The sequence below is a fragment of the Chiloscyllium punctatum genome, chromosome 7, assembly GCF_047496795.1.
Source record: "Chiloscyllium punctatum isolate Juve2018m chromosome 7, sChiPun1.3, whole genome shotgun sequence".
In the NCBI taxonomy this organism is placed as follows: domain Eukaryota; kingdom Metazoa; phylum Chordata; class Chondrichthyes; order Orectolobiformes; family Hemiscylliidae; genus Chiloscyllium; species Chiloscyllium punctatum.
In genome coordinates, this window is record NC_092745.1 from 67,255,595 (window position 1) to 67,280,661 (window position 25,067).

At 40.8% G+C, this 25,067-nt stretch overlaps 1 protein-coding gene and 1 long non-coding RNA gene across 3 annotated transcripts in view; one reads left to right on the forward strand and one right to left on the reverse strand.

Moving 5' to 3' along the window:
* The window catches only part of LOC140479765 (potassium channel subfamily T member 2), a 723,557-nt gene that overhangs the window by 626,869 nt on the left and 71,621 nt on the right, over positions 1-25,067 (forward strand). The window lies entirely within an intron of this gene.
* LOC140479766 (uncharacterized) overlaps positions 20,954-25,067 on the reverse strand; it is a 57,231-nt gene continuing 53,117 nt past the window's right edge. Inside the window, exon 4 of the long non-coding RNA XR_011961117.1 lies at positions 20,954-22,366. This is a non-coding gene — a long non-coding RNA (uncharacterized lncRNA). The remainder of the gene's footprint in view (positions 22,367-25,067) is intronic.

Here is a 25,067-nt window from a genome sequence, read left to right on the forward strand (position 1 = left end):
AACCAGTGTCTCCCATCCTTAAAAGAGAAACTTCTCTGATCCTAATTCAGTCCGAACCAACAGATTGGGTTTTCTGTTAGATGCTGTTATTACCAGATTGCAGGTGATGCAGCCTAATTTGTTACAGTGCCAGACAGGATTTCCCAAATTGATAGGCTACCACATGGGGAGAGATGAATCAGCTCCCCTTTTTTATTCACCTTGTGGCTGCTTGCAGCAAGGTTAATTAAAATAAAAGATCCCATTGCTCATGGATAAACTTTCTTCCAAACACAAATTAACTTATGTTTTAAAGAGAGCCAATTGAATTAGGCTTTCTTGGAATTAATAAAATGATTGAGTTTACTAATGACCACATGAGAGAAGAAATATTCAGATAACACATGTGCACACAAATTGGAAGTAAGCAATGAACTTAAAACATTAAATATTAAAAAAATACTATATTGGAGGTGTCGTGGACAGTGAAGAGGGTTACTTCAGATTGCAATCGGATCTTGATCCAATAGGCCAGTGGGTCGAGGAATGGCAGATGGAGTTTAATTCAGATAAATGTGAGGTGCTGCATTTTGGGAAAGCAAATCTTAGCAGGACTTATACACTTAATGGTAAGGTCCTAGGGAGTGTTGCTGAACAAAGAGACCTTTAAATGCAGGTTCATAGCTCCTTGAAAGTGGAGTCGCAGGTAGTTAAGATAGTGGAGAAGGCATTTGGTATGCTTTCCTTTATTGGTCAGAGTATTGAGTACATGAATTGGGAGGTCATGTTGCAGCTGTACAGGACATTGGTTAGGCCACTTTTGGAATATTGCGTGCAATTCTGTTATGAAACTTGAAAGGTTCAGAAAAGGTTTACAAGGATGTTGCCAAGTTTGAAGGTTCTGAGCTATCGGGAGAGGTTGAATAGGCTGGAGCTGTTTTCCATGGACCGTCGGAGGCTGAGAGATGACCTTATACAGGTTTATAAAATCATGATGGACATGGATAGGATAAATATGCAAAGTGTTTAAATTGGCGTGGGGGAGTCCAGAACTAGAGGGCATCAGTTTAGAGTGAGAGGGAAAAGATATAAAAGGGATGTTATCATGCAGAGAGTGGTACATGTATGGAATGAGCTCCCAGATGAAGTAGTGGAGGCTAGTACAGTTGCAACGTTTAAAAGGCATCTGGATGGGTATATAAATAGGAATGGTTTGGAGGGATGTGGGGCCGGATGCTGACAATTAGGTTGGGATATCTAGTCGGCATGGACGGCTTAGACCGAAGGGTCTGTTTCCATCCTGTGCATCTCTCTGAGTCTATGAATCAATCTCTGAATTCTTCCTGGAAAGCAGATAAGAAAACATTGCTGCTCTATTGCGTTACATCAACATTGGCAGCTGAACATGCAGTTTCCTTTGCAAGATTTCCTTTCCTGATTCCTGTTTCTAACTGGTTTGCAGCACTTCGAGTGAGAGAAAACCTTGACCTGCAAGGCAGGGTTATCTAGGAGATGGTTCTTTGACTGTGACCAACACTGCATGCTATTGCTCAAACCCAAGCTGGTGCACACAAAAGTGTTCAGTCCCACAAGTGTACAGTAATTGAAACTGTCTTTTTAATGCTGATCCTTGTCTATTCTTCAAAAGAAAAAATTACACAACATATCAGCAGTTTGGGAAATAAAGGGGGGTGGCTTAATGTGACTAAGAGTTGTCAGTTCCTAATTTTCTGTTTGTTGCAAGAGATCTTGGTTTCACCTGTTTGAAATTTCTTTGACCCATTTAGGTGTTATGTCCCATCAGCCCCACGTAGAACCTTTTTGCAAGTTAACTTCTGAATTTACACCTGCAGTTCTTGTGACTGTTTGGGAATCCCCTTTTAAAAGCATTGGAATTAAATTCTCAAAATGTCTGCAGTACTTTGAGGCTTTGGCCACTAGTCATGACAGTAGCATCCATTTGAAACTCTCCAAAAATACCTTTCCGATTTTAGTATAAAATATCACCTAATTTTTAGTATGAACCAATTTATTTCAAAGCAATCACCATCAGCAGTATTTAAAATTGAACAGCTACAATAATCTGGGCTAATATTTAACACTTTCAGTGGAGTCATCATTCATCATATTTACACATTCAGATTTGCTGGTTTTTCCATGATGTTGCTGATACGTTATCCAAAATGTGGAAGCAATAGAGGAAGGCTGATATGTTAGAATTACAAGTCTTATTTGCGATGTCGGCCATGGATCAATGGTAGCACTCTGTGTCAGCAGGTTGTGGATTGAAGACACACTACACAGACTTGAGCACTAAATCCAAGTGGATGCTCCAAGGTTGCAGTGTAAGAAATGCTGTCTTTCAGGTGAGACAACAAACCGAGTCCCTGTTTGCTCCCTTGGATGAATGGTAAAAATCCCCTGACTGTTTGTTTTCAAAGGAGAGCATCCATGCTGGTTGGTCTCTCACTGATTCGGCCACCACTGGAGTACCATGTGCATGGGGCCAGCGGGCAATTCAGGCACTGAAAGTTCCCAATTGCTCAGGAAAATCCAATCCGTCGACAGGAAGTGGACCAACCTCAGAAAGGTCAGCCCGACCCAAATAGAAAGGGATGACATGGTGAGGGGCTACTCCTTCAGTCCTAGGCAGGTTCTCCTCCAGGGGTCACTACACAGGATTCATTGGCAAACCTGTCACACAACAAATGTGGGGAAGAAGCAGCATTCAACAAGAAAACTAAGCGCTGGTCATGAGGGAGTTACTGGGATTCTGTCTTCAGATGAGTCCTGGGGATCATTAAGGAGAAAGTGAGGACTGCAGATGCTGGAGATCAGAGCTGAAAAATGTGTTGCTGGAAAAGCGCAGCAGGTCAGGCAGCATCCAAGGAGCAGGAGAATCAACGTTTCGGGCATGAGCCCTTCTTCAGGAATGAGGACAGTGTGCCAAGCAGGCTAAGATAAAAGGTAGGGAGGAGGGACTTGGGGGAGGGATGTTGGAAGGAGGTTAAGGTGAGGGTGATAGGCCGGAGTGGGGGTGGGGGCGGAGAGGTCAGGAAGAAGATTGCAGGTTAGGAAGGTGGTGCTGAGTTCGAGGGTTGGGATTGAGACAAGGTGGGGGGAGGGGAAATGAGGAAACTGGAGAAATCTGAGTTCATCCCTTGTGGTTGGAGGGTTCCTAGGCGGAAGATGAGGCGCTCTTCCTCCAGCCGTCGTGTTGCTATGGTCTGGCGATGGAAGAGTCCAAGGACCTGCATGTCCTTGGTGGAGTGGGAGGGGGAGTTGAAATGTTGAGCCACGGGGTGGTTGGGTTGGTTGGTCCGGGTGTCCCAGAGGTGTTCTCTGAAATGTTCCGCAAGTAAGCTGCCTGTCTCCCCAATATAGAGGAGGCCACATCGGGTGCAGCAGATGCAGTAAATGATGTGTGTGGAGGTGCAGGTGAATTTGTGGCGGATATGGAAGAATCCCTTGGGGGGAAGTAAGGGGGGAGGTGTGGGTGCAAGTTTTGCATTTCTTGCAGTTGCTTTTAATTACTTGAAATTACTGAGGGAATGAATTTTTTGTAAATTAATATGGAATCTCTGTCCTAAATATATGTAGGGTCAGGAGCTACCATACTTGGAAAACATGTTGTGAACCTCACTGCGGTGAACACTGTGTTAATTAATGCATTTAACTGTGAGATGCAGTAAGGAGGGTCATAACTGGCTGGTTAAAATGTTCCACCCCTCTGCATATGTGATGGAAACCCATTAGCTCTGGCCTCACTAACCTGTGGAAGTTGCGTTTAGGTGGCGACTTTTTCTATATCAAAGTTGACATCAGTTACTTTGAGGAAAAAGGTGTTAATGACTTATCTGTTTTGTCTTGTACCAATTTCCATATAGTAGTGGCTTAGAAATTAATGCTTTCCATGTGTGTTGTTGCTTTAAGTTTAATAGAAAGATCACTTATTGAGGATCTTGTTTTATTCATACTCTATGTTTGTCCAAGTTTAAATAGCCCATGTGTCGAAACAAGCATATGAGGTGTTGTAACTAGGTATCTTTATCAACAAATATATGTTAATTGAAATGAAAAAAAAACTCTGAAAATCAAAACGCAGCCCTCCAGAATATTTTGAGGAACACTGAATAACAATATATTGACCCCAGATTTTGTCGAATCCTAAGCACCAAATTTATGGAAGCATGTGATGCATTGTAGAGATTGCAGATAAGATTTACAAGCACAGGACAGATTTTTATATCAGTTATGTGGATAGATTGACTAAAGCTGTTCTCTTTGGTAATGAGAAGGTTGAGAGGCAGTTTGCTGGAATGGTTGAGGCCAAAGAACACTGATTTAAGGTAATTGGCAAAAGAACAGAAGGCATTGTGCTATTTGGAAACACAAAGATGCTGTGACCATTCCTCTTGCACTGCTTGGATCGAAAGCCAACGTTCCCTCTAAACTGCCCACATTTGCAGCTGCTCCAATGTTCCACGCACAGTGGTCAGTGTTAGCAGGCTGATCGCGGCATTGACTCCTGATTCCAAACATTGCACCATCTACAGGGCCTTGGAGGCCTGTGCAGCCAGTTAGAAAGAGCTACAGGTACTGTATTATGCTATAACACGCACTTCATTAACGTGAATTCATTGTAACGCGATTGATAAATTGGGGACACTATTTCTAAAGTTCCTACTTTTAAAATATGTGTTGGTTGTCACGCAATTACATCACCAACACTTTAAGTGCTGTTGCTAAGGTGCAATTTTTACATAACATGGGAACACAACAATCGCATTATAGAAGAACTACTTTTATTTGTTTTATTATGATGCTGAGATGCCGGTGTTGGACTGGGATGGACAAAATTAAAAATCTCACAGCACCATGTTATAGTCCAGTAGGTTTATTTGGAAGCACGAGCTTTCGGACCACTGCTACCCGACGAAGGAACAGTGGTCCAAAAGCTTGTACTTCCAAATGCACCTGGTGTTGTGTGATTTTTAACTTTGTTTTACAGTGGTAGAGGAATAATCGTTTGTCAGATTTAACAAGAAGAAGGTCTTAACATGATTGCAGCTAAGTTCAAGTTACATGATTTGTTTGGAAATGTCGTCTCCAACATCAAACCTTTCAGAACCATTGCTTTCCATAACATGCTACATGTGGAAAAGCCCTTTTACGTACTGGGTTTTTGAGATCTAGAATTTAATGTCATGTATTGGAGGCAGGTTCAATCTTGGATTTTTCAAAGGTTTGGAATAATTGCCTGAAACAAAATATATATGCAGTGTAATGAAGAAAATGCAGAGAGGTAGAACAGGTTAAGTTGCTGTTGCAGAGAAACAGTCTGAACATGAAGGGTCTAATTGCTGCCTTCTGTTTCATTCTCAATGTCTGATTATATGACATTTCCTTAAAATGCACACACTTTAACTATGATTTTACCCTTCTCATATTTTTCTCCAGCATCTTGCTTTTCTATTCTCATTTACTCAGGTGATTATGAAAAATGCTTTTCTCCCTGATATAGACAAAGGAAGAAAATTGGTCTGTGATGCATTTGTTTTTTTGTTTGGATGAAAAATTGTCATTGGTAAGGATAAATTTCAAGTTGTTTGAGATGACTATGTTCTGCAGGAAATCATTGCTACTTAATACTGTATAGAAATGTATTCATTTTGGAATCAAGTTTGAGGATCAAAAAGAGTTAAAAGTCACGCACACTGTTGTATAATTAAGACTTATCTACCAGAAGGCCTCAGACAATAATGATGAGCTGGGGAGTTGTCATAAAAATCTGTGGTGCAGCAGATGTTCAGTAAACCTTGGAGATGCAGTGCTTAGTAACAATCCCAAAGTATCTGAAAGCTGAGAGAAAGATAGCTTCCAAAGAGCAGCTGGATTGTTTATATTTAAAACATGCTTCTTTACCACCTGCGGAGAGATGTTTGGAGCTATTTGAATAAAAGAACAGTAGATCAAGTGTACAGTGTTTGGACTAGCAAAGTGATTTTAGCTGTAAATGGTTCCAGAGGCATTAGAGGAAATAGACTTCCAGCGAACGGTAATGCAATTGACTGTGCGGCACCAAACATCTAGCGATATCAAAGGAAACTAAGCAAAGCTTCTATTGATGAGGAAAAAGGCTGTTTTAGACATAACAAGCAACTCCCATATTACACACAGGTGGGTGAAAACAGACTGGTGGGTTGATGGAACTTGTTAATGCAAAAAATAGTTGAGAATAACGTAAATGCATTTAAGGGAAAGCTGAATAAACATGAGGTTGGAAAGAACAAAGCATTAGGCTGGAAGATGAGATGAAGAGATTTGGGAGGAGCATAAAAAGCACCCCAGCTCCCCATTGAAGACAGGTGCATTACACAATTTAAGCAGAGAGACAGCCCAAATATCATGAAGAAGGGGTTATTTATTCCACTGGCATGAGTTCTTTATAAATATGGAGGTAAAACAAAGGAGATAGAGCGTTTGCATGGAATCATTTCTGGTTGAGGAAATCCTTTCTCTGTCTCGCCCTCTCTCCATGAGTATTCTTTTTGCCAAAGACACCCAGAGAGTGTTCACTTGACTGCTTGAGCTCCACTGCTCAGGTCCCTCCACCACACCATCTCTCCCCATCACTGCCACCTGTTTCTGGAGGTCCTGTTACACAGAGGCAAGGAAGGATTTCTTTTCTCAGAGGTTCATTAGTCTTTGGAATTCTCTTCCAAAAAGGAAAGCAAGGGTTACGGGGTGCAAGCAAGCAAATCATGTGAAGGCTACAATCAAATCAGCCATATTCTTATTGAATGGTAGAGCATGTTAGGTGGACTGAACACTAACTCCTGCTCCTATTTCTTATGATCTCCGAACTACTGGCATGAATCAGTTGGATTGAATGGCTTGTCGTCTTAATTTACATCCAATGTAGCGCTGTCATTCCTACACTCAATCATCACCACAATAATTCACTCCTCTCCCAGGATTTGTTTCTGTTCACGCAGCTAATTTGTGTTGCCATGTTGAACTGCAACAAAACAGATATGGGTAGTTCGCCTATAACACACGTTTTTTAAACGCGATTTGGTTATAATGCGATTTGTGAACTGCAGTTTTTTTTTAATAAAGCAAACTCCCGTTCACTGTTACACAGTTCCATCCCCGGCACTAGCTAAACAGCAAAACCCAACCTCAGGATTCTCTGTCTGCAAAATGCACATTGTGTGTTCAGCTAAAACAGGAATGCAACTAACTCTGCAAATCTTGAAACTTCGCTTGAAACTGGAAATTGCAGTCTACATTTAGAAGGAACTTTATTTCAAACAGGAGGAGAATCTTAGGGAGGACTCCACATCAGTATCACGTGGTCTGTCACTCACGTGCTTTCTGATGAAGAGCTTTGTGAAAGGTATAGTGTTGTAGTCAGTGATTTTAGTGTTAAAGTGTCAAATTTACTGTATTTATTTCGTTAAAATATGATTCAAAAATTTACTTAGACTGTGCTATTATTTGTGTCAGGCTAACTACTACTTTTGTTTCGATTTTTACTGATAGTTTTGGTGTTTTTTCCCCAACCTTGTTTTTCCCATAATCCCCATTACTTCTATTGCGTGGTTTTCTATAACATGGTGTCACATGGGAATGCAGCTACCACGTTATAGGAGAGCTACCTATAATGCTTTATTTAATCTGGGAACTCCTTGTTAACCTTTGTTTCACCTTGTGCTTTAAACCAATAGTGATACCCACACATCGAATTACCACTGAGAATATCACAGTCTGTAAGTATCTGTACATATACTAACGCCAAAATTGCTTCTTTCTTATCTCCAAGCAAGGCACTTCAACTCCTTATACACTGTAACATTGTTTTATTTCCATCTGTACAGAATAGGCTATCAAACACAGCTTTCCAGTGTAGTGTCCAAGACCTTTCTCTTCACAAGCTCACTCTAGACTCATATACCCTCTGACAAATAGAAACTAGGGGCAAGAATCAGCCAGTCAGCCCTTTGAGTCGTCTTCATTTAGTAGGATTTTGGCTGATCCTGTATCTCAATACCATAGCCCTTGATGCCTTCTAAATGTAGAACTGTATCTATCTCTTTCTTGAATATATTGAGTAGCTTGGCCTCTGCAGCCTTCAGTAGTGGAGAATTCCAAAGGTTCACTACCCGCTGAGTGAAGAAATGTTTCCTCATCTCATCATAAAGGTCTACCCCACATGTCCCATGTTTTTAGACACTCCAACCAGGGGAAACATCCTCCCTGCCTCTAGTTGGTACAGCCCTGTTAGAATTTTCTGCATTTCAATCAGAGCCCCCTCTTCTCCTTTAAATTCTAGTGAATAAAGGCCCAGTTGAACCAATCTCTCCGCATAGGACAGTCCCATTATCACCAGTATCAGTTTAGTGAACCTCCACTCTACTCCCCCAGTGGCAAATGTATCCTTTTATAGGTGAGACAACACAAACTCCATGCAGTACTCCAAGTATGGACATTGTACTCCAAGGCCCTGTATAATTGGAGTATAATGTCCATACTTCTGAAAGTAAATCCTCTAGCTTTGAAGACCAATTTATCTTTTGCCCTTCTAATTGCTGCATCTGCCTGTCTATTTTCACTGACTTGTTTACAAGGAAACCCAGCTGCCTTTGTTGATCCAGACTTCCCAATATATCTCCATTTAAATAATACTCATCCTTTCTGTTATTCAAAACAAGGTGCATGATTTCCCATTTATCCATATTATACTGCATTTGCCATGGTATTTGCCCATCACTCAATTTGCTTAAGTCACCTTGAAGCCTCCTGTGTTCTCCTAACTACTCTCACTCCTGCCTTGATTTGTGCCCTTGGCTCCCTCATCCAAGTCAAAGCATTGGTGACATTGTTACCAGTTGCATCATTGTGATTTACATGAATCTCATTATAGCACAAAATTGTTTTTAATTGATGACCACAGTAAACAGTACCTGTGGCATCACCTAGTCCAATGACTTGAAGAAGCATATGACATTATATTCCAATCCCATTAGAAATATGGTTATGAAACAAGTTTGCTACGTTACCGTTCATTAACTCCACAATACTTTTTTCTAAAACATAATTTCAGCATCAAATTGTTTTCTTATTGATTTATTTGTTTTTTGAACTAGTATGAGGAAGACAGTGTCTTGCATAGCAACAAATTTGAAAATGTATGTTGGTCTTTTGCATTGAAAAAGGCAGAGCATATGGGAAGCTGTAAGTTGAATGAGTAACATGATATAATTTTTAAAAAATACACCGGCATGTTTTCCATGATTATTGTGAGCTGGAGAGAGAAGATGCAAAAAATGGTTTTGTGATGATAAAGCCACAAGCAAGACAATTGTGCATCTGAACGTTGTCTACATCATTGGATTGTGTCAGTAAACAAATCTATATTGGTCATGAAGGTACAATCTGTGGCAGGACTTCAGTCTCAAGGAGAAACATCTGATGTGGACCCTAATTAAAGCAGAAATCTGCTGTAAGCTGTATGGTCAAAAGAAAAGTCCTTTAAGCACCTTGGCAAGATTTTTTTTAATGCACAATATAATCCAAAGTTTCCTTCAAAGGAAATATTGCAAATGATGGAGGTTGGCAGCCGTGTGAGATTCTACACAAGTGGTAATGGAGAAGGTGGCAAATGTGTTGGTTGAAGAGTTTAGGCCTCATAGAAAAGTCATTGCAATTAACAGGAAGGAAAAAAGAAAAATGCAGGATGGTAGAGGAGAAAATTGCTAGTGAGAAACCTGGTTGAAGTAATTATGGAAAGAGTCACATCAGATCAAAGAAGTAAACCAAAAGAACAAGCAGACTCTGTAAAGGTTTATCAGGAAGCTAAGTTGAATGGAACTGAGATTTTATAGAATTTGTGATAAAAATGCCTACAATTTCCACAGGGTTTATTTTCCTCTCTCTCAGGATTCTGTTGTCTAGTTCCTCTTTAAAATAAGTTAGACAACTCCAACCAGAATGTTATGAATGAATTTTCCCAGGTACCCCACAATACCGAAGCGGTCAAATCACTGTGACCACAAGTCGGTACCAATGCAAACAGTCACAGCTTTATTAGGAAACGAGTCGCACTAGTGTTTACTACAAAACAATGCTGTCTCTAATCCTATTCAGCCCCTGAAGTTCACAGCACTTCCCAGGTCTCTTGTAGACAGCAGCGCGCTCTGTCTCTGTGAGACTGAAAAACTGTTTTCCCTCTTCCACTTTCCTTTGCCCTCCCCCCACCCCTTTTTCTCCAGATGGTCAGTGGGTGTCTGCCTTTGACCATGTTGGTCTCCTCAGAAGGTTCAAGGGATTGGTTTGCAGGTGAACCCTTTTTTCTAAACCTTTTTGAATGGTTTTCTGAAACTTTCTATAGTCCTGACCAAACAGGGAGATGCACTTAATAGTTTGAAACATTGTCAATTGTTCAGATGGCTTGCTACTGCTTGTTTTTTTGTGTGTAACAGGATCTTTCTGTCTGGACCCTCATTTGTTTGGTGAATAAGTTGCTGGAGGTATGTCTATCCAGAATAACTGTTGCCTTTCACATTATGCTAATGTCATCAGCACTTGGCCGCTGTGTTCGCACTGAGTATGGTGTTTGGATTTTGTGACTTCAGAGTTTTACTTGGCCAGTGTACCCAGCGTACCTTGTTGTTTGACCAAGTTAGCAATCTTATCTGTGTTCTAGCAGCCAAGAGGGTGCTACTCTTCTCTAGCTCTTTGTTCCTTTGTTTCCATGCATTCTGTGATATTGACCCTTCCAATTGAATATTATCTTTTTTTTGTTTCCTTTGCCCTTTTCCATAACTACTTTAAATCTAATTAAATTATGGCTGCCAATAATCAGGCACTCCCCCCCACCCCATTAAAATTTGCCCTCCTTCATTTCTCGATACTTTACTAAACACTGCTTAATTCCTTCTTGAGTTGGATTTTCCAGTCAGCGGCAATGCTGACATGTTTTGTAGTCATTCATTATTCATTCTTGAAATGGTATCTATAATGCTAAATCTATAACTAGTGCCCCACAAATTATCTAGTTCTATTTGCCTGTTTAGTTATTTGTTTTCTAGTGTAAACTTTAAATGAGGCGTTGATTGATATTCTAACTCTTTCAAAGTCTGGAAATGAATTCTCGGGCAGACATGCATAATCCAGTATCTATATGCAATTATAACATCAATTTTTGTTGCCTATTTCATGAAGCATGCTGCTGAAAAACTACCTCACTGTCAAAGCAAAGATGACACATAGCACAAAATGTGAACACAGATATGTGCTGCAAACAAAAAACCTGGAAGAAATAATTTCTTTTGATGGATCTCACATTGTAAACTGTGTTGTTACAAGGGAGGGAAGTGCAGTGATTGTGGAGGAAAGTGAATTGGGGCTAAAGAATTTGCAAATAATGTTAATTTCTGTCTCGTCTAAGGTGAGGATTTATTTCCTTGGTCCTAGAACTGAAATAATATTTTCAATACTAATTATGGATGTTATGACACAGGGTAAATCCTTCTGCTTAATTTAAACCTGCAATACAGAAAAGATTTATCCTGTGCAGTAATCTGTGAAAATTCGAGTGGCCAAGAAATAAAAATTGACAACATTATTTCTTAAAGTATAACAGAGAATAATTAACTAACAACTATTTACAACTCCTTCCTCTAAGCTATCCTTTACCTTCCTTTCTATAATACTAGTCCGATAAAACCCCCAATTAAGAGTTACCAAAAATTCCAGTTTTCAAAACCAGCCAGCTATTGAACTTCACAGGTCACTGATTGATAAAGGTACCTTTAAGAAAGTTATTCTCCGGGCAGTCTGCAGATGTCATTGGCTTGGCAGTTCCCCTCCCAGCTGTTCAGTTTTCCCCAGTCTTATACCCCCAAAGCATTGGATTATGTCATTGGCTTTTAAGATTGTCAATATACTAAATTCAAACTTGATTGGAATTTGGTATTTTTCGGTGTATAATTCAAACTGATTGGTCTAATTCAAATCTGTTTTGTCATTTCCAGGCAACCCAACTAATCTAGCTTTCAACCCAGTGTAACATTGTTACCTTATTCAGAACACTTGGTGCTGTCCGGTAGTTCTGCTAGCTTTTAACTCTCTTAAAGGTACAGTACACCCACATCTTCATAACATGGATTGTAAACAAATACCACAGTTTGGAATACCATTAGTTTTTAATGATAAACTAATAACCAATTTCCAATAAATTTCCAAATAAAGTTTGGCTGTTACCAGATAGAATTTGTCAGAAAAAAAATCCGGAAATAGGACAATAGCCTAATTTTAAAGTTATGGTAAACTGTACAAAGTTGAGGCCTTGCTGGCTATCATAAACACATCGGGAGTTTGGCATGAGAAACATGGCCCTCCATTTCTGTGGTGAGGACCAAAAATAAGAAAAAAAGAGTAAATAAACTCATGGTTGATAATCAATTAAAATTGCGATGAAAACAGGTTACAGTAGGGCAGCAACTATGGCATAGAAAATATATTCCAGGAATTGACAGCTGCAATAGCATAACTTGAAATGGAACAATTGTATTCTATTGTGTCTTGGACTGGATATTCAAACTGGCATAACTAGATCATCAATCTCTTTGATGACAGATCGTGCAGTCAGATGAGAGACTGAATATGAATCGTTTTTAGCTGCTTTATTTTCCATCAGGTAAACATACAGAATAACAGTTACAATTGGATTCACTTATAGCCATCGATTCAACTTGCCTTTCACCTAATAGCACAAAATAATGAACACTTCAGTGGGCCGTTCCTGCTTGACTTAAAAGCTAATTTTCCAACTGCTTGCTCCTTTATTCCAGCTACCTCCCGGCGTTTCGATGCCTGACTGGCTCTAGCTTTGCCACTTCTCATGTTTTCAAAAGTCTGGATCCAGCATCAGCTTTTAGTGAAACATCCTCCCCCACCTCCGCCATCCCACTTCAGAGTGGAATCCACTAGTCAAACTTAACAATGGTCCCTGATGTGTTTGAAAAGATAAGAGTCGATGTTACAGCACTGACTGAACCATCACTGCAATGACAAGCTCTCTTCTCATGTCTCCAATATTCTGGTTCAGATGTTGCATCTGAGAACTAATTCACATCTATAAGCCCTGCTGTACTGTGAATTCGATCCCTCCAGAGCTCAGTTAGTGTAATACTGTCATTTTAACATGTGTTACCCCCCCCCTCGGCCCCCTCAGAGTTCATCCATGAATTTGAAATCCTAAGACAAGGCATTTAGTTATAAGCATTCTATATGCCTTTCTACCTGCTCCTTTTTTTGATTTGATTCCCTACAGTACGGAAACAGGGCCACACTGACCCTCCGAAGAGTAACCCACCCAGACCCAGTCCCCTACCCTATATTTACCCCTGACTAACACACCTAACATTATGGGCAATTTAGCAAGGCCAATTCACCTGACCTGCACATCTTTGGATTTTCTTATGTTACTAATTTTATTTCTAATGGCATACTGTTCATACTTGATTAATTCTTTCCTTGTGCCCTTACTTCATTTTTGGAAGTTTATCCACCCTTATCGTTCTTTTAGGGTGGGCAGAGTGGCTCAGTGTTTAGCACTGCTGCCTCAAAGTGCCAGGGACCCGGGTTTGATTCCACCCTCAAGTGACTGCATGGAGTTTGCATGTTCTCCCTGTGTATGTGTGGGTTTCCTCCTGGTGCTCTGGTTTTCTCCCACTGTTCAAAGATATGCAAAGATACCAGAGCAGACCCCCTGAAAATACTTGAAGAAGGTAGCCTAGAACCTAATGTTTTCTTATTTTAAAGGCAAATGTGAAGTGCCGTGTTCCAGATGTGATGTGTCTGGTCAAACTACTCCACGTTAAGCAAAAGCACAATTTGTTTAAACACAGTTAAAATACAAGCAAAAGAAAGAAATATTTAGAATAACAACTCTGTGTGAAAACATATCAATAATTGATACAATAGCTGTTAGCCACTAACTTTTCCTATGTAGTAACATCCCATAAACAGTCGTTGACAAAAGGCAAATTCAGAAACAGATTCTCACATGCAATTCTTCAAACCAGAAGGAAGAAGGATCAAGAGAAAATTCAGAGAGAGTAGCAGCCAGGAGACATTCACTGAAGCTTCCAACTCTTGAGAATCCAGCAGCTTCTGATGCTACCGAGAAACTGAAAGCCAGAAATTCTGCTCCATCAGAGCTGGCCACACCCACTCAGGCTGCGTTAAAAAAAACCTAAGGCCTCCCAAACTGTTTACACAACTCGTCTTAACTAACCAGCTCAGCATCTCTCATTCAATTTTTCTCTTAAAGAAACCAGGACAAAATAACTTCTTAAAGCCACAGCATTGTCACACAGGATAGTCAGATTGGGCAACTTAGCACAGCCAAAGTGTGCAGGCTAGGTGGATTAGCCATGTCAAATGTAGGGTTACAGGCATGGGGTAGGGCTGTGGGTCTGGATGGGATGCTCTTCAGAGGATCGGCATGAACCTGATGGGCCGAATAGCCTGCTTCCACACTGTAGGGATTCCATGATTCTGCTCCCTACATTTTTTTTATTTGAGATCCTTTGTCTTTCATGAATTATAAGCTAACAAGTCCAATTGTGGTGTAGAATTACTTTTTGATTTTCTTCTTCTCCTTGAGTCAGGCTAAAACAAAGCAGATAAAGTAATTAAACGCTCTTTTCTTTCCTTAAGCATCTGCTGAGTGTTTCTAGCATTTTCTGTTTCAGAAAAAAACCTGAGGCATGCATGACCAATCAATAAACAAAGAATGAGGGATTGTGACAGGATGATACAGTGGCTAGCACTGCTGCTTCACAGTTCCAGGGATCTGGGTTCAGTTCTACCCTTGGGTAACTGTCTGCGTGGAGTTTGCACATTCTCCCTGTGTCTCTGTAGGTTTCCTCCGGGTGCTCTGGTTTCCTCCCACATTCCAAAGATGTACAGACTAGATGGATTGGCCATGCTGAATTGTCCTGTTGTGCCCCACAGGTTATGGTGAGAGGGTAAGGGGCTGGGCATGGATGGGATGCTCTTCGAAGGGTCTATGCAGACTCGATGGGTTGAATGGCCTCTTTCCACACTGTAAGGAATACAGATTTTTCCTAAAAAATAGTTTAGATTTGCAAATCAATATTATGGCTTGCAGCTTGACTTTTGTCCACACCCTCCTATGTCTGCTTACATGGTAGTTGTAACTTTGTGCGATTATGTGCAACAAAAGATTTAAAACAAACTGGAAACTCCCTACTACCCATTTAATATTATCTCACAGAGTAGAATGTAAAGCCTTTCCGAAATAGTGAATTTGGAAATGGAGAACATTTACAAGTTCACTGATGATACCACCATAGTCGGTCGGATCTCAGATGGCAATGAAACAGACCACTGACGGGAGGTGGAAAAATGGTACACTGAGAACAATCTAGCTCTCAATGCTGGCAAAACTGAGAAGCTCATTATTGACTTTCAGTGGGATGTTACTCATGCCCCCCTACACATTGACAGCACAGAGGTGGTACAAGTGAAGTGTGTCAAGCTCCTGGGAGTGGTTATCCACAACAAGATTTCTTGGACACTTCATGTGGATGCACTGGTTACAAAGGTCCAACAACGTCTCTTCTATCTCAGGCAGCTGAGGAAATTTGACATGACGGCAAATACCCTTGCCAACCTTTATAGGTGCGACATCGAGAGCATTCTGTCTGGATGTATCACTACCTGGTATGGCAAATGTACCGTTCAAGATCGGAGATGGTTACAGAGAGTGGTGAACTTTGTCCAAACAGTCACAAAGGCCAACCTCCTATTTATAGAATCCATCTCCCAGTCCCACTGTCAAGGAAAGGCCACCAGCATTCCCAAAGATCCATCCCACCCTGGCAATGTTTTTCAACAACCTCTACCATTGGGGAGAAGATACAGAAGCCTGAACACACGCACCAACCGATTTCGAAACAGTTTCTACCTTACCCTACTGTTGTTAGAATACTGAATGAACCTCACAAACTCTTAACGTTCACCCATACCTATGTGTTTGTTTTTGCTGTTGTTTACTTATCTATGCTACTTAACTATGTGATCTGCATGTATTGCTCACAAGACAAAGTTTTTCACTGTGCCTCGGTACACATGACAATAAATTCAATTTATGTCAGAACATAAAGAGTACCCCTTCAGCCTACTCTGCCATTAAAAACGATCATGGCTGATCTCAACCCCAACTCCATTTTCACACTCCCCATAGCCCTTTAACCCATTACTAATTAACAACCTGTCTCCTCCTTAAAGCTATTTAGTATCCTGGGACCCACCACGTTCTGGGGTAGGGAATTCCAGCGATTCATGACCTTTTTGGAGAAATAATTCCTCCTCATCCCCGTTTCTGCCACCCCTTAGCCTAAAACCATTACTACTTGTTCCAGCTTGCACCACTAGAGGTGACGTCCACTCTATGTCTACTTTGTCAATCCCCTTTAGCATCTTGTACACTTCAATTAGATCTCCTCTCATCCTTCTAAACTCTGGCAAGTATAGACCTAAACTGCTCAATCGCTCCTCAAAAGACCAACCTTTCACCTCTGGAATTGATCGAGTGAACCTGTGCTGAACTGCCTCCAATGCAGTTGCACCCTTTAGCCAAAGTGATACGCAGTCTCACCATTTCTAGTTCACTCAGTCCAGAGAATGTCAGGTGGGGAACTTCCCCCCCCACCTTCTTGCCTCCACCCTGACAGATCGATCCACAGCCAGAAGGCTGGTGGAAACTTCTTTGTCCACCTGTCCGCCGAGATTTTCAATAACTAACTCCCAGTGAAGAGCCTCATTCTCCTGCTTTTCTAGGAGGTACTGACAAGACCACCCATGTAGGGTTACTCAGCAGCTCATTTATTCAATGGCATAGTGACTGTTTAGGGAGCCGGGCATCTGAGATGGCTGGAATTCCTGCTGCCATTACTGCCAACCTCCTCCATTGCCACTAATCTGCAGCTTGGTATCCAACAGCTATGCCAGGCCTCAGGTGGGTGCCGAACAGGCCCAACCCTTGTACTGCTGCCATTCAATAGAGCTGCCAGCTTTAATTGGTCGGTAGCTCTTGGCAGGCAGGACTTCTGGGTCCTGGGTCTTTGGTCCCAATGCTGTCCGGTTATATGACACTTAGTTTATCAGGCGTTGTACAAACGAAGAGCTCCCATCAGCTCCCCAGCTGGTTGGTGAGACCCCAGTCACCTCCATTAAATCCAGCCCGCAGAGTCAAAATCAATTGTTCTGTATCTGAAATGCATTTGGACTTCCAGAAAATCTGTCATTAGATAAATAATCATGGCCTGGCAGCCAGCCAGATTAGCATTGTTAAGTCAGCTGTTTCACACCATCAGTTAAAGATAAATGGCATAACGTATGTGAACCCCTAGCAGTACAACATGAACCTCACACGCTCCAGCTATGGGAATGAGAATCCCTGTCTTGTACAATTGTCTTTATTTGCATCAGTTGTGATGTAAAGACAATGCAATTTTCCCCAAAGTATTTGAACGATTATTAAATATTAAATACACTCTATAGACAACAAAGGAAAGTCAGATGTAAAAGTGTACATAGAGATTAGGAAGGTAAAAAACAATTAGAAAGGCAACAAGAAACTTTAAAATTCAATTATAAAATTTAATCAGAAGAAATAATAGTGTTCTATAGACACAACTGACACAAACATTTAGAAAAATGATTAGAGTGGTGAGAAATAGACACTGAACTCACAGGTACTGATAACAAAATGGAATAAATATGGAATAATTACTTTACCTTGGTCTTTATCAAGGAGATTAATGTGGCATGACATAAGAAAGTAATTTTAAAAGTAATGTGAAGATATTTAAGATAAAACTGGAGGATGATTGATAAGCTAATTAAGCTTAGAGAAGATAAAACTCCAGGCCCAGATGGATTGCATTTTTGCATATTAAACAGGTGAGAGAATAGATAGCAGACTCAGACTGAAATAAAACCTCATTTGAAAAGGAAATTATCTCAGATGGCTGACCGATAGCTATTGTGATACATGTAATTAAGAAGGGAGAGGGAACAGGTCAGGGGAATTACAGATCAGACAGCTTAATATTGGTGGCAAGAAAGGTGATGAAATCCTTCCTCACTGATGTAATAGAAAAAAATTCCAGAAACTGAAAAAAAATAATAAAGAGAAGTCAGCACAGATTTCAAAAGGGAAGGTCGTTTCTGACTAGTTTTTGGCTTTCTTTGAAGAAGCAGCAGAGAGTAGACAAGGCTGACATAGTAGACAAATGTTTATATTTTCAAAAGGCTTTTGACAAGTCAGTGGTTAGTGTCAGCACTTTGTCAAAGGTCAGTGGAGTAAAGAGGTAGGTGAGAATTGATAGTAAGTTGACTAAAGACCACAAATTGGAGAGTATAGGGTAAGTATGTTTACTCACGCTGGCAAAAGTTGGCACTGATCACTGCTGGGACAACTCTTGTGTATTATTTACTGAAGAGATTTGAATTCTGGGTTAGAAATACAATTTCAACATCAAGTTCCCAAAATAGTTAATGCATAGGAGGACTGTGGGGATGGGAGGGGAGTGATAATCTAGATAAATATGAAAAGGCATATTTTTTAGCACAACAAAAAGGATTCCTTGAGAAATCTGTGTGAGGATAGCCTCTGAATGAGGTTTGCTAGTGAATGGTGCACCTGAGGAAGTTAACTGAGTGGGTTGGATTGATTGATTGGTCGGTCCATTTATTTTTTCCTTCCTCGCGTTGTGGCTCCAAGCTGCTCATCAGCCCTGTAGCAAAGCAGCATGAAGCAGTCTTAAAGGCACTGGGCAAATGGAAAGTGAAGGTATTCAGAATTGTTACTGGACATAGAGCAAAGGCTGCGTCAAGATTTAATGATGCCTTGTTGGAATTGCTGCTGGTTTACAGTCAGGAGTAGTCAAGCCATACTTGTCCCCATTAAGGGAAGGAAGGCACCTGCAGTTCTCACCAAGCTTGTGTTTGAAGATAGTTAAAGAGATGAACAGCAGCAGTTTGGTGCTCAAGTCATGGTTGTATTGTAGGAAGTGATATAAGGACATAGTCACCATAGGAGTACCTTTGCTGATTTAACAGCATCCTGTGGTTGAAGTCCTGTCTGTCATTACTCTGCCTTGTCAAGCATTCTATATCACATCACTCTTCACCACCATGCACTTGATCAACTCATTTATCTATCACTGTTGCTTCTCACTCCTATCCTTAGGCAATGTGATCCATGTGACCGATGGTCAACCTACTGATGCGTTGCTTTTTACTTACTCTGATGCCTCACTCATTGCAGGAGATGAATGTATAAAATGCAAGGGAGAAGCATTATCTAGAGGTGTTCAGCTCATAGGTAGAGAGGATGAAGTCAGAGTGATAAACAGCATATCTGTGTCACTCCCCTTTGAAGTTGAAAAGACTGGGAATACAGAGAAAGATAATAAAACAGTGAATACCTCTGACATGCCCATTCTAAATTTAATTCATCCATGACTTGATGAGAAGATTGAATATTGTATTGGTCATCCCAGGCTTTTCTGCAACTAGCAAGTTTTTGAGGCCATCTACAGGGACGGTTTATTAGAAGATTTAATTTTCCTGAGTGTCACAGGATACACAACACCACACCAGCACAAACACTAGCACTTCGATGAGGTCACTAGTGAGTTGGACTTTCACCTGATGGTTCAAGTGAGCATGAACAGACACTGCTGGCAGGGACAGCTGTGGAGTGCCTGGTTTAGGAATTATAATCCTGTCCAAACTAAGCCTGGCACAGATAATGAATCCTGGAAATTTAGGGGAAGGCTAAAGACGCATTTATACCTTAGCCAGATAGACGCTACTTGTAGTTGCCACAATAGTGCAGAAAATGGAAGAGTCCAACTCCATTAATAGGTCAATTGAGGTCACTTACTACCTCTGTGGACATTTTGCCTGCATCAGGACAACATGTGAGGCAGTTTCTACTATGTTTCTTAGGAATGGGGAGGGGCCGGGGGGTTAAGGTGGACATCCTTGATGGGTCCATGGTGGGCTTCCCTCACATATCCTGGTGTTCCACACCCCTTCTTCCCATCTTTGGTTTCCCAAATCGCACTCCGACCTGCCTTTGATAGCACTGCCTATTTATTGGTGATGTGGCCTCAGCAATAGCTACTCCTAGTAATGTGGTTGCTGCCCCTAATTGAATGATAGCCCTGGCAAAACCACTGTTTGCCTGCCACTGACACACCATGGCCCCCGTGTCATCGTGCCTTGGGCCAAAGTCGAACCAGCTCCCACTTTCAGTCCCAATAGCTGGCATTGACCATCATCAGTGAACAAAGTTAAAAATCACTCACCACCAGGTTATAGTCCAACAGGTTTAATTGAAAGCACAAACTTTCGGAGCGCTGCTCCTTCATCAGGTGGTTATGGAGCACAATTGTAAGACACAGAATTTACAGCAAAAGTGTGATGTAACTGAAATTATATATTGAAAAATACCTTGATTGCTTGTTAAGTCTATCATCTGTTAGAATGACCATGTTAGTTTCACTTCTTTCATATATAAATCACAAAACTTTTTTTTAAAAGTTACATTCTCAGGTTAACTTTGACAATCGGTGTCAGCCCAGATAATGTGTTGAAGTTGTTTACCCCCTGTGTTCCCTGTTTGTGCCATAATATTTAGACTGATTCTAATCTACAAAATGAGTTAACAGAGTCCTGCATGGATTCACCTGCTATAAATTTTGCTATAAATTCCGTGTCTTGTAATTGTGCACTCCACAACCACTTGATGAAGGAGCTGCACTCTGAAAGCTCATGCTTCCAATTAAACCTGTTGGACTATAACCTGGTGTTGTGTGATCTTTAACTTTGTACACCCTAGTCCAACATGGGCATCTCCAAATCATAATCATCAGTGAAGTTAGCCAGAGTGCCATCTCACTCTGGCTATTATCCACACAGGGTATTTAAGTGCCTGTTGGCTCTGGCAAACCTAATAGTGACCTGCCTCATGCATGTAACTACAGCCAACTCCATGTTATTGTTACCAAGAATGGGCTTTTTTCATTACTTCATAGCGAGTGGGCATTGCTGGCAAAGTAAACATGTATTGCCCTTGAACCGGCTGTGGAGCCACGTGTAAGTCAGACCAGATGAGGATGGCAGATTTCCTTCCCTAAAGGATATCGTTGAACTAGATGTGTAATTTTAAATGCAATCCGTTATGGTTGGCATTAAACTAGTGTTCAATTCCAGGTTAGTTAATTGAATTTGAATTTCACCTTCAGTTATGGAGGGATTGATTGTTTTATTGTCATGTGTACCGAAGAACAGCGAAAAGCTTTGTTTATCAGCAGATCGTAGTTTGCAAGGAGGTACAGATCAAAGATTGTAAAAAGACTTAGAGGCATACAGGTTACATTGCACAGTGCGTGCACTCGGTGAGTTCAACACTAACAGGGTCAGCAATATTTGAGGCGAAAGAGTCCATTCATCAATCTAGTAGGAACCGGGAAAAAGCTGTTCCTGAACCTGCTGGTGCGTGTGTTCAGGCTTCTGTATCGTCAGCCTGATGGAAGAGGTTGTAGGAGAGCAATACTGGGATGCAATGGGTCTCTGATGATGTTGGCAGCCTTTCTGCGGCAGCGAATGGAGTCCATGGATGGAAGGTTGACTTCCATGATGGTCTGGGCTGTTCACAGCATCTTCTGTTGTTTCTTACAGTCCTGGACAGAGCAGTTGCCAAACCAGGCTATTATGTACCCGGATTTGAACTTCCGTCCCCAGGCCATTAGCCAGAGGCTTTGTTTATATGACAGTGGTAATGTCACTACACAACTGCATTCCAAGAACCACACCGGGCTCCTCCCTCTTCTGATGTCGAAAAGTGCAGCGCTAGAAAAGCACAGTAGGTCAGGCAGCATCAAGGACCAGGAGAATCGACATTTTAGGCAGAATCCCTTCAGGAATGTTGGGGGGCTGGGGTGTGGGGAAGGTGGCTGAGAGATAAATAGGAGTGTGGGGATGGGGCTAGGGGAAGGTAGCTAGGAAGGTGATAAGTAGATGATGGTGTTGGTGAGGAGGGTGGAGTGGATAGGTGGGAATGAAGATGGACAGGTCAGGAGGGTGGTGCCAAGTTGGACGGTTGAGATGGGGAGAGGGGAAATGAGGAATCTGGCAAAATCAACGTTGATGCTGTATGGTTGGAGGGTTCCAAGGCGGAAAATGAGGCATCCTTCCTCCAGGCATGGGTTGGTGTGGATTTGGCGATGGAGGAGGCCCAGGACTTTGCCAGAGGAATCAAAAATACTGGCTGAAATAAATAAAGTTTTATTCAGATTCAACAATGAGAATTTTCAGTACTTGCCTAAACTGGGACTTGAATTTGTCTCGATTTCCCTCACCAGTTTCCTGAGCCTTTGGAAGTGAATGCTCCCCGAAGTAAGTTTTGAGCTAAATTACAAACAAGTTAGAAAGTGCTCTAAATTTCTGATAAGGATGTTAATTGAACCAATTGTTACTTGATGCAAACTTGTCTCTGTTAGACCTAGATGAGGGACTCCATTTCTAAAAATCACATAATCTGCATTCAGTTCCAACCCATCTATTTAGAGAGGTCAAAATTTCTCCCTGGGGATCCAAATAAATGAGTAAAGGTGCAAAAAGAATCTGTGGGAAAATGCAGAAACCATTAGAAGTTGCAACACAGGTTAAAAAGACAGGTTATTTTGAAAAGCAAAGAATTCATGGAGATTATTTCTTGAGTAATTGAATTGTAAAGCAAAGAAATAATGTTAAACTTGCATAGCACTTGAGTTAGACCACACGTAAAATACTATGAAAATATATAAATGCTACGGAAGAAGCATAAAAACATTTACCAAAACTACAAGGCTAGACTTATCAAGGGTATTTTTTTAACCTACGAAAGAGGAGCCAAAGGGATAAACTGATGGATATGTTTAAAATTGTCAGAAGAGATTAGACGTCTATCTTGTGAGGATCTTTCTGCCTGAGGAGAAACTAGAACTAGTGACTGTAAATATAAGATAGTCATGAACAAATCCAAAAGGAAATTCTGGTGAAAAGTCTGTATCCAGTTAATAGTTAGAATCTAGCTATGCCAATGGGTGGTTGAGATGACTAGCACCGATGTATTTAAGGAGAGCAATATAAAAACATGAGGGAGAATTTAACAGAAGGATAAATTGATGTAGTTAAGTCAGAATGACTGTGAGAAGGTTCATATTGAGCATGGACATTTGCACAGATGTATTGAGTCAAATGGCTAATACAATACTCAATGGCGTAATGCTATTCTTAACCGTGTTCCTAACATAGTACTGAATGTTACTCAAGTAAACTGAACCTAATTATATGTTCAACTGGTTAATTTGGAACACTAGCTTTCACAGTGCCATTCCTTCATCAGGGGCTCTGAAAGCTAGTGGTTCCAAATAAACTTGTTGGACTGTAACTTTGTCCACTCCAGTTCAACACCGGCACTTTCAAGTCAGGGGTTTATGTTGACAGTTTAACTATCACGCACAGTAAAATTACTTGTAGGTTAAAATTCAAATGTTAGCAAAACCACCAAGATTAAACCAAAACTGATTTGCTACTTATGAGGCACTTCAGCACCACTTGACTGAAAGATTGGTCAGCCACATTGGTCAAAAAAACCCCTAAATTCATTGGCTGCTTCTGAGCTAGTTGTTCTGTTGGCAGTGTTAATGGTGTTACAACTGTTATTGCTTTTCCTGAGGTTAGCAAGGGAAAATCGAGCAGGTTTCCCAATCACAACTGCAATTCACTAATGCCTGTTGGAAAGAGAGCAGCTGAAGATCAGATCAGGGTCCGATGTGACGTTCCCCAAGGTAATATGATTTCTTATCATGCAGAAAGGCTAGCCACTTTGGCAAAGTTGCAACTGAATGGACAGTTCCTGTGGGTCTACAAGCTAGCCTAAGTAACTGCTTTAATAATCTTTATCTGACTCACTGAGTGACAGAACGACTGAAAATAAATAACAGTGCCTCGTGCGTGATGACCAAGGATGAACATTTGACGTGCACCGGCATTTTAGACTTCGCCATCACGCAAGACATTAGTTGCATGTATTGCTGCACAAGCACATCACAGCTGTATGGCGTGTGTTTCAAATGGATTTTTTGAAAATTGTAATACATGCCTGTTCTAAAAATTAATAAAAAAGAATGTTCTAAAAATACATTAAATAGTCTAACAAATGTCTGAAACACACACAAAAAGAACAAACTGCTGCAGACACTCGACAAATCTGGCAGCATAAGTGTTAACATTTTGGACTCAGTCCAGTTCTGAAAAAAATTGTTGCTGAGATTCTCCAGCAATTTCTGTTTTTGTTCCAGATTTCCATCTTCTACAGTTCTTTTCATCATTTTAGGTCTGGCAGCATTTGTGGAGAGAAAACAGAGTTAATGTTTCAAGTTCAGTTAACCATCTGAAGAAAGTTAGATTTCCTCCTATACCTGCAGTTCTCGGTGTTATATTGTCCTAACAAAAATGGCTGCTGCAATCATATGACTAGACTTAGCAATTCCTTTCAGAGGCTTCTCAGAAGCCAAAAACAGACAATCAATATCTCATGTACCATGCTGATATGTGTGGAATACTAATTATTGTGTTATAATCTGTTACAGAGACAAAGAGGTCTCCAAGAAAAATACCTTGCACTATCAGGTTGCAATTAAATTACTGTATTAAATTACTATCTTGTAAGATGATGGATTGAAAAATGTTAATCTCTGGAATGGTCGATAGACTGTTATCTGCAATGCAAGTTTTACTGTTACCTCCCTCCCAACCTTCAAGAAGACTTGGTCACATAACTCTCTCAGTACTGAACCCAACTGCCTTTTAACCATAGAGTTTTGAAACTGCAGACAATTACGGGGTCGATATTGTTCCATACAATAGATTAAAGTCCATAACAAAATGCATAACACTGGTTTACAAAGGGGAAAATAAATGTT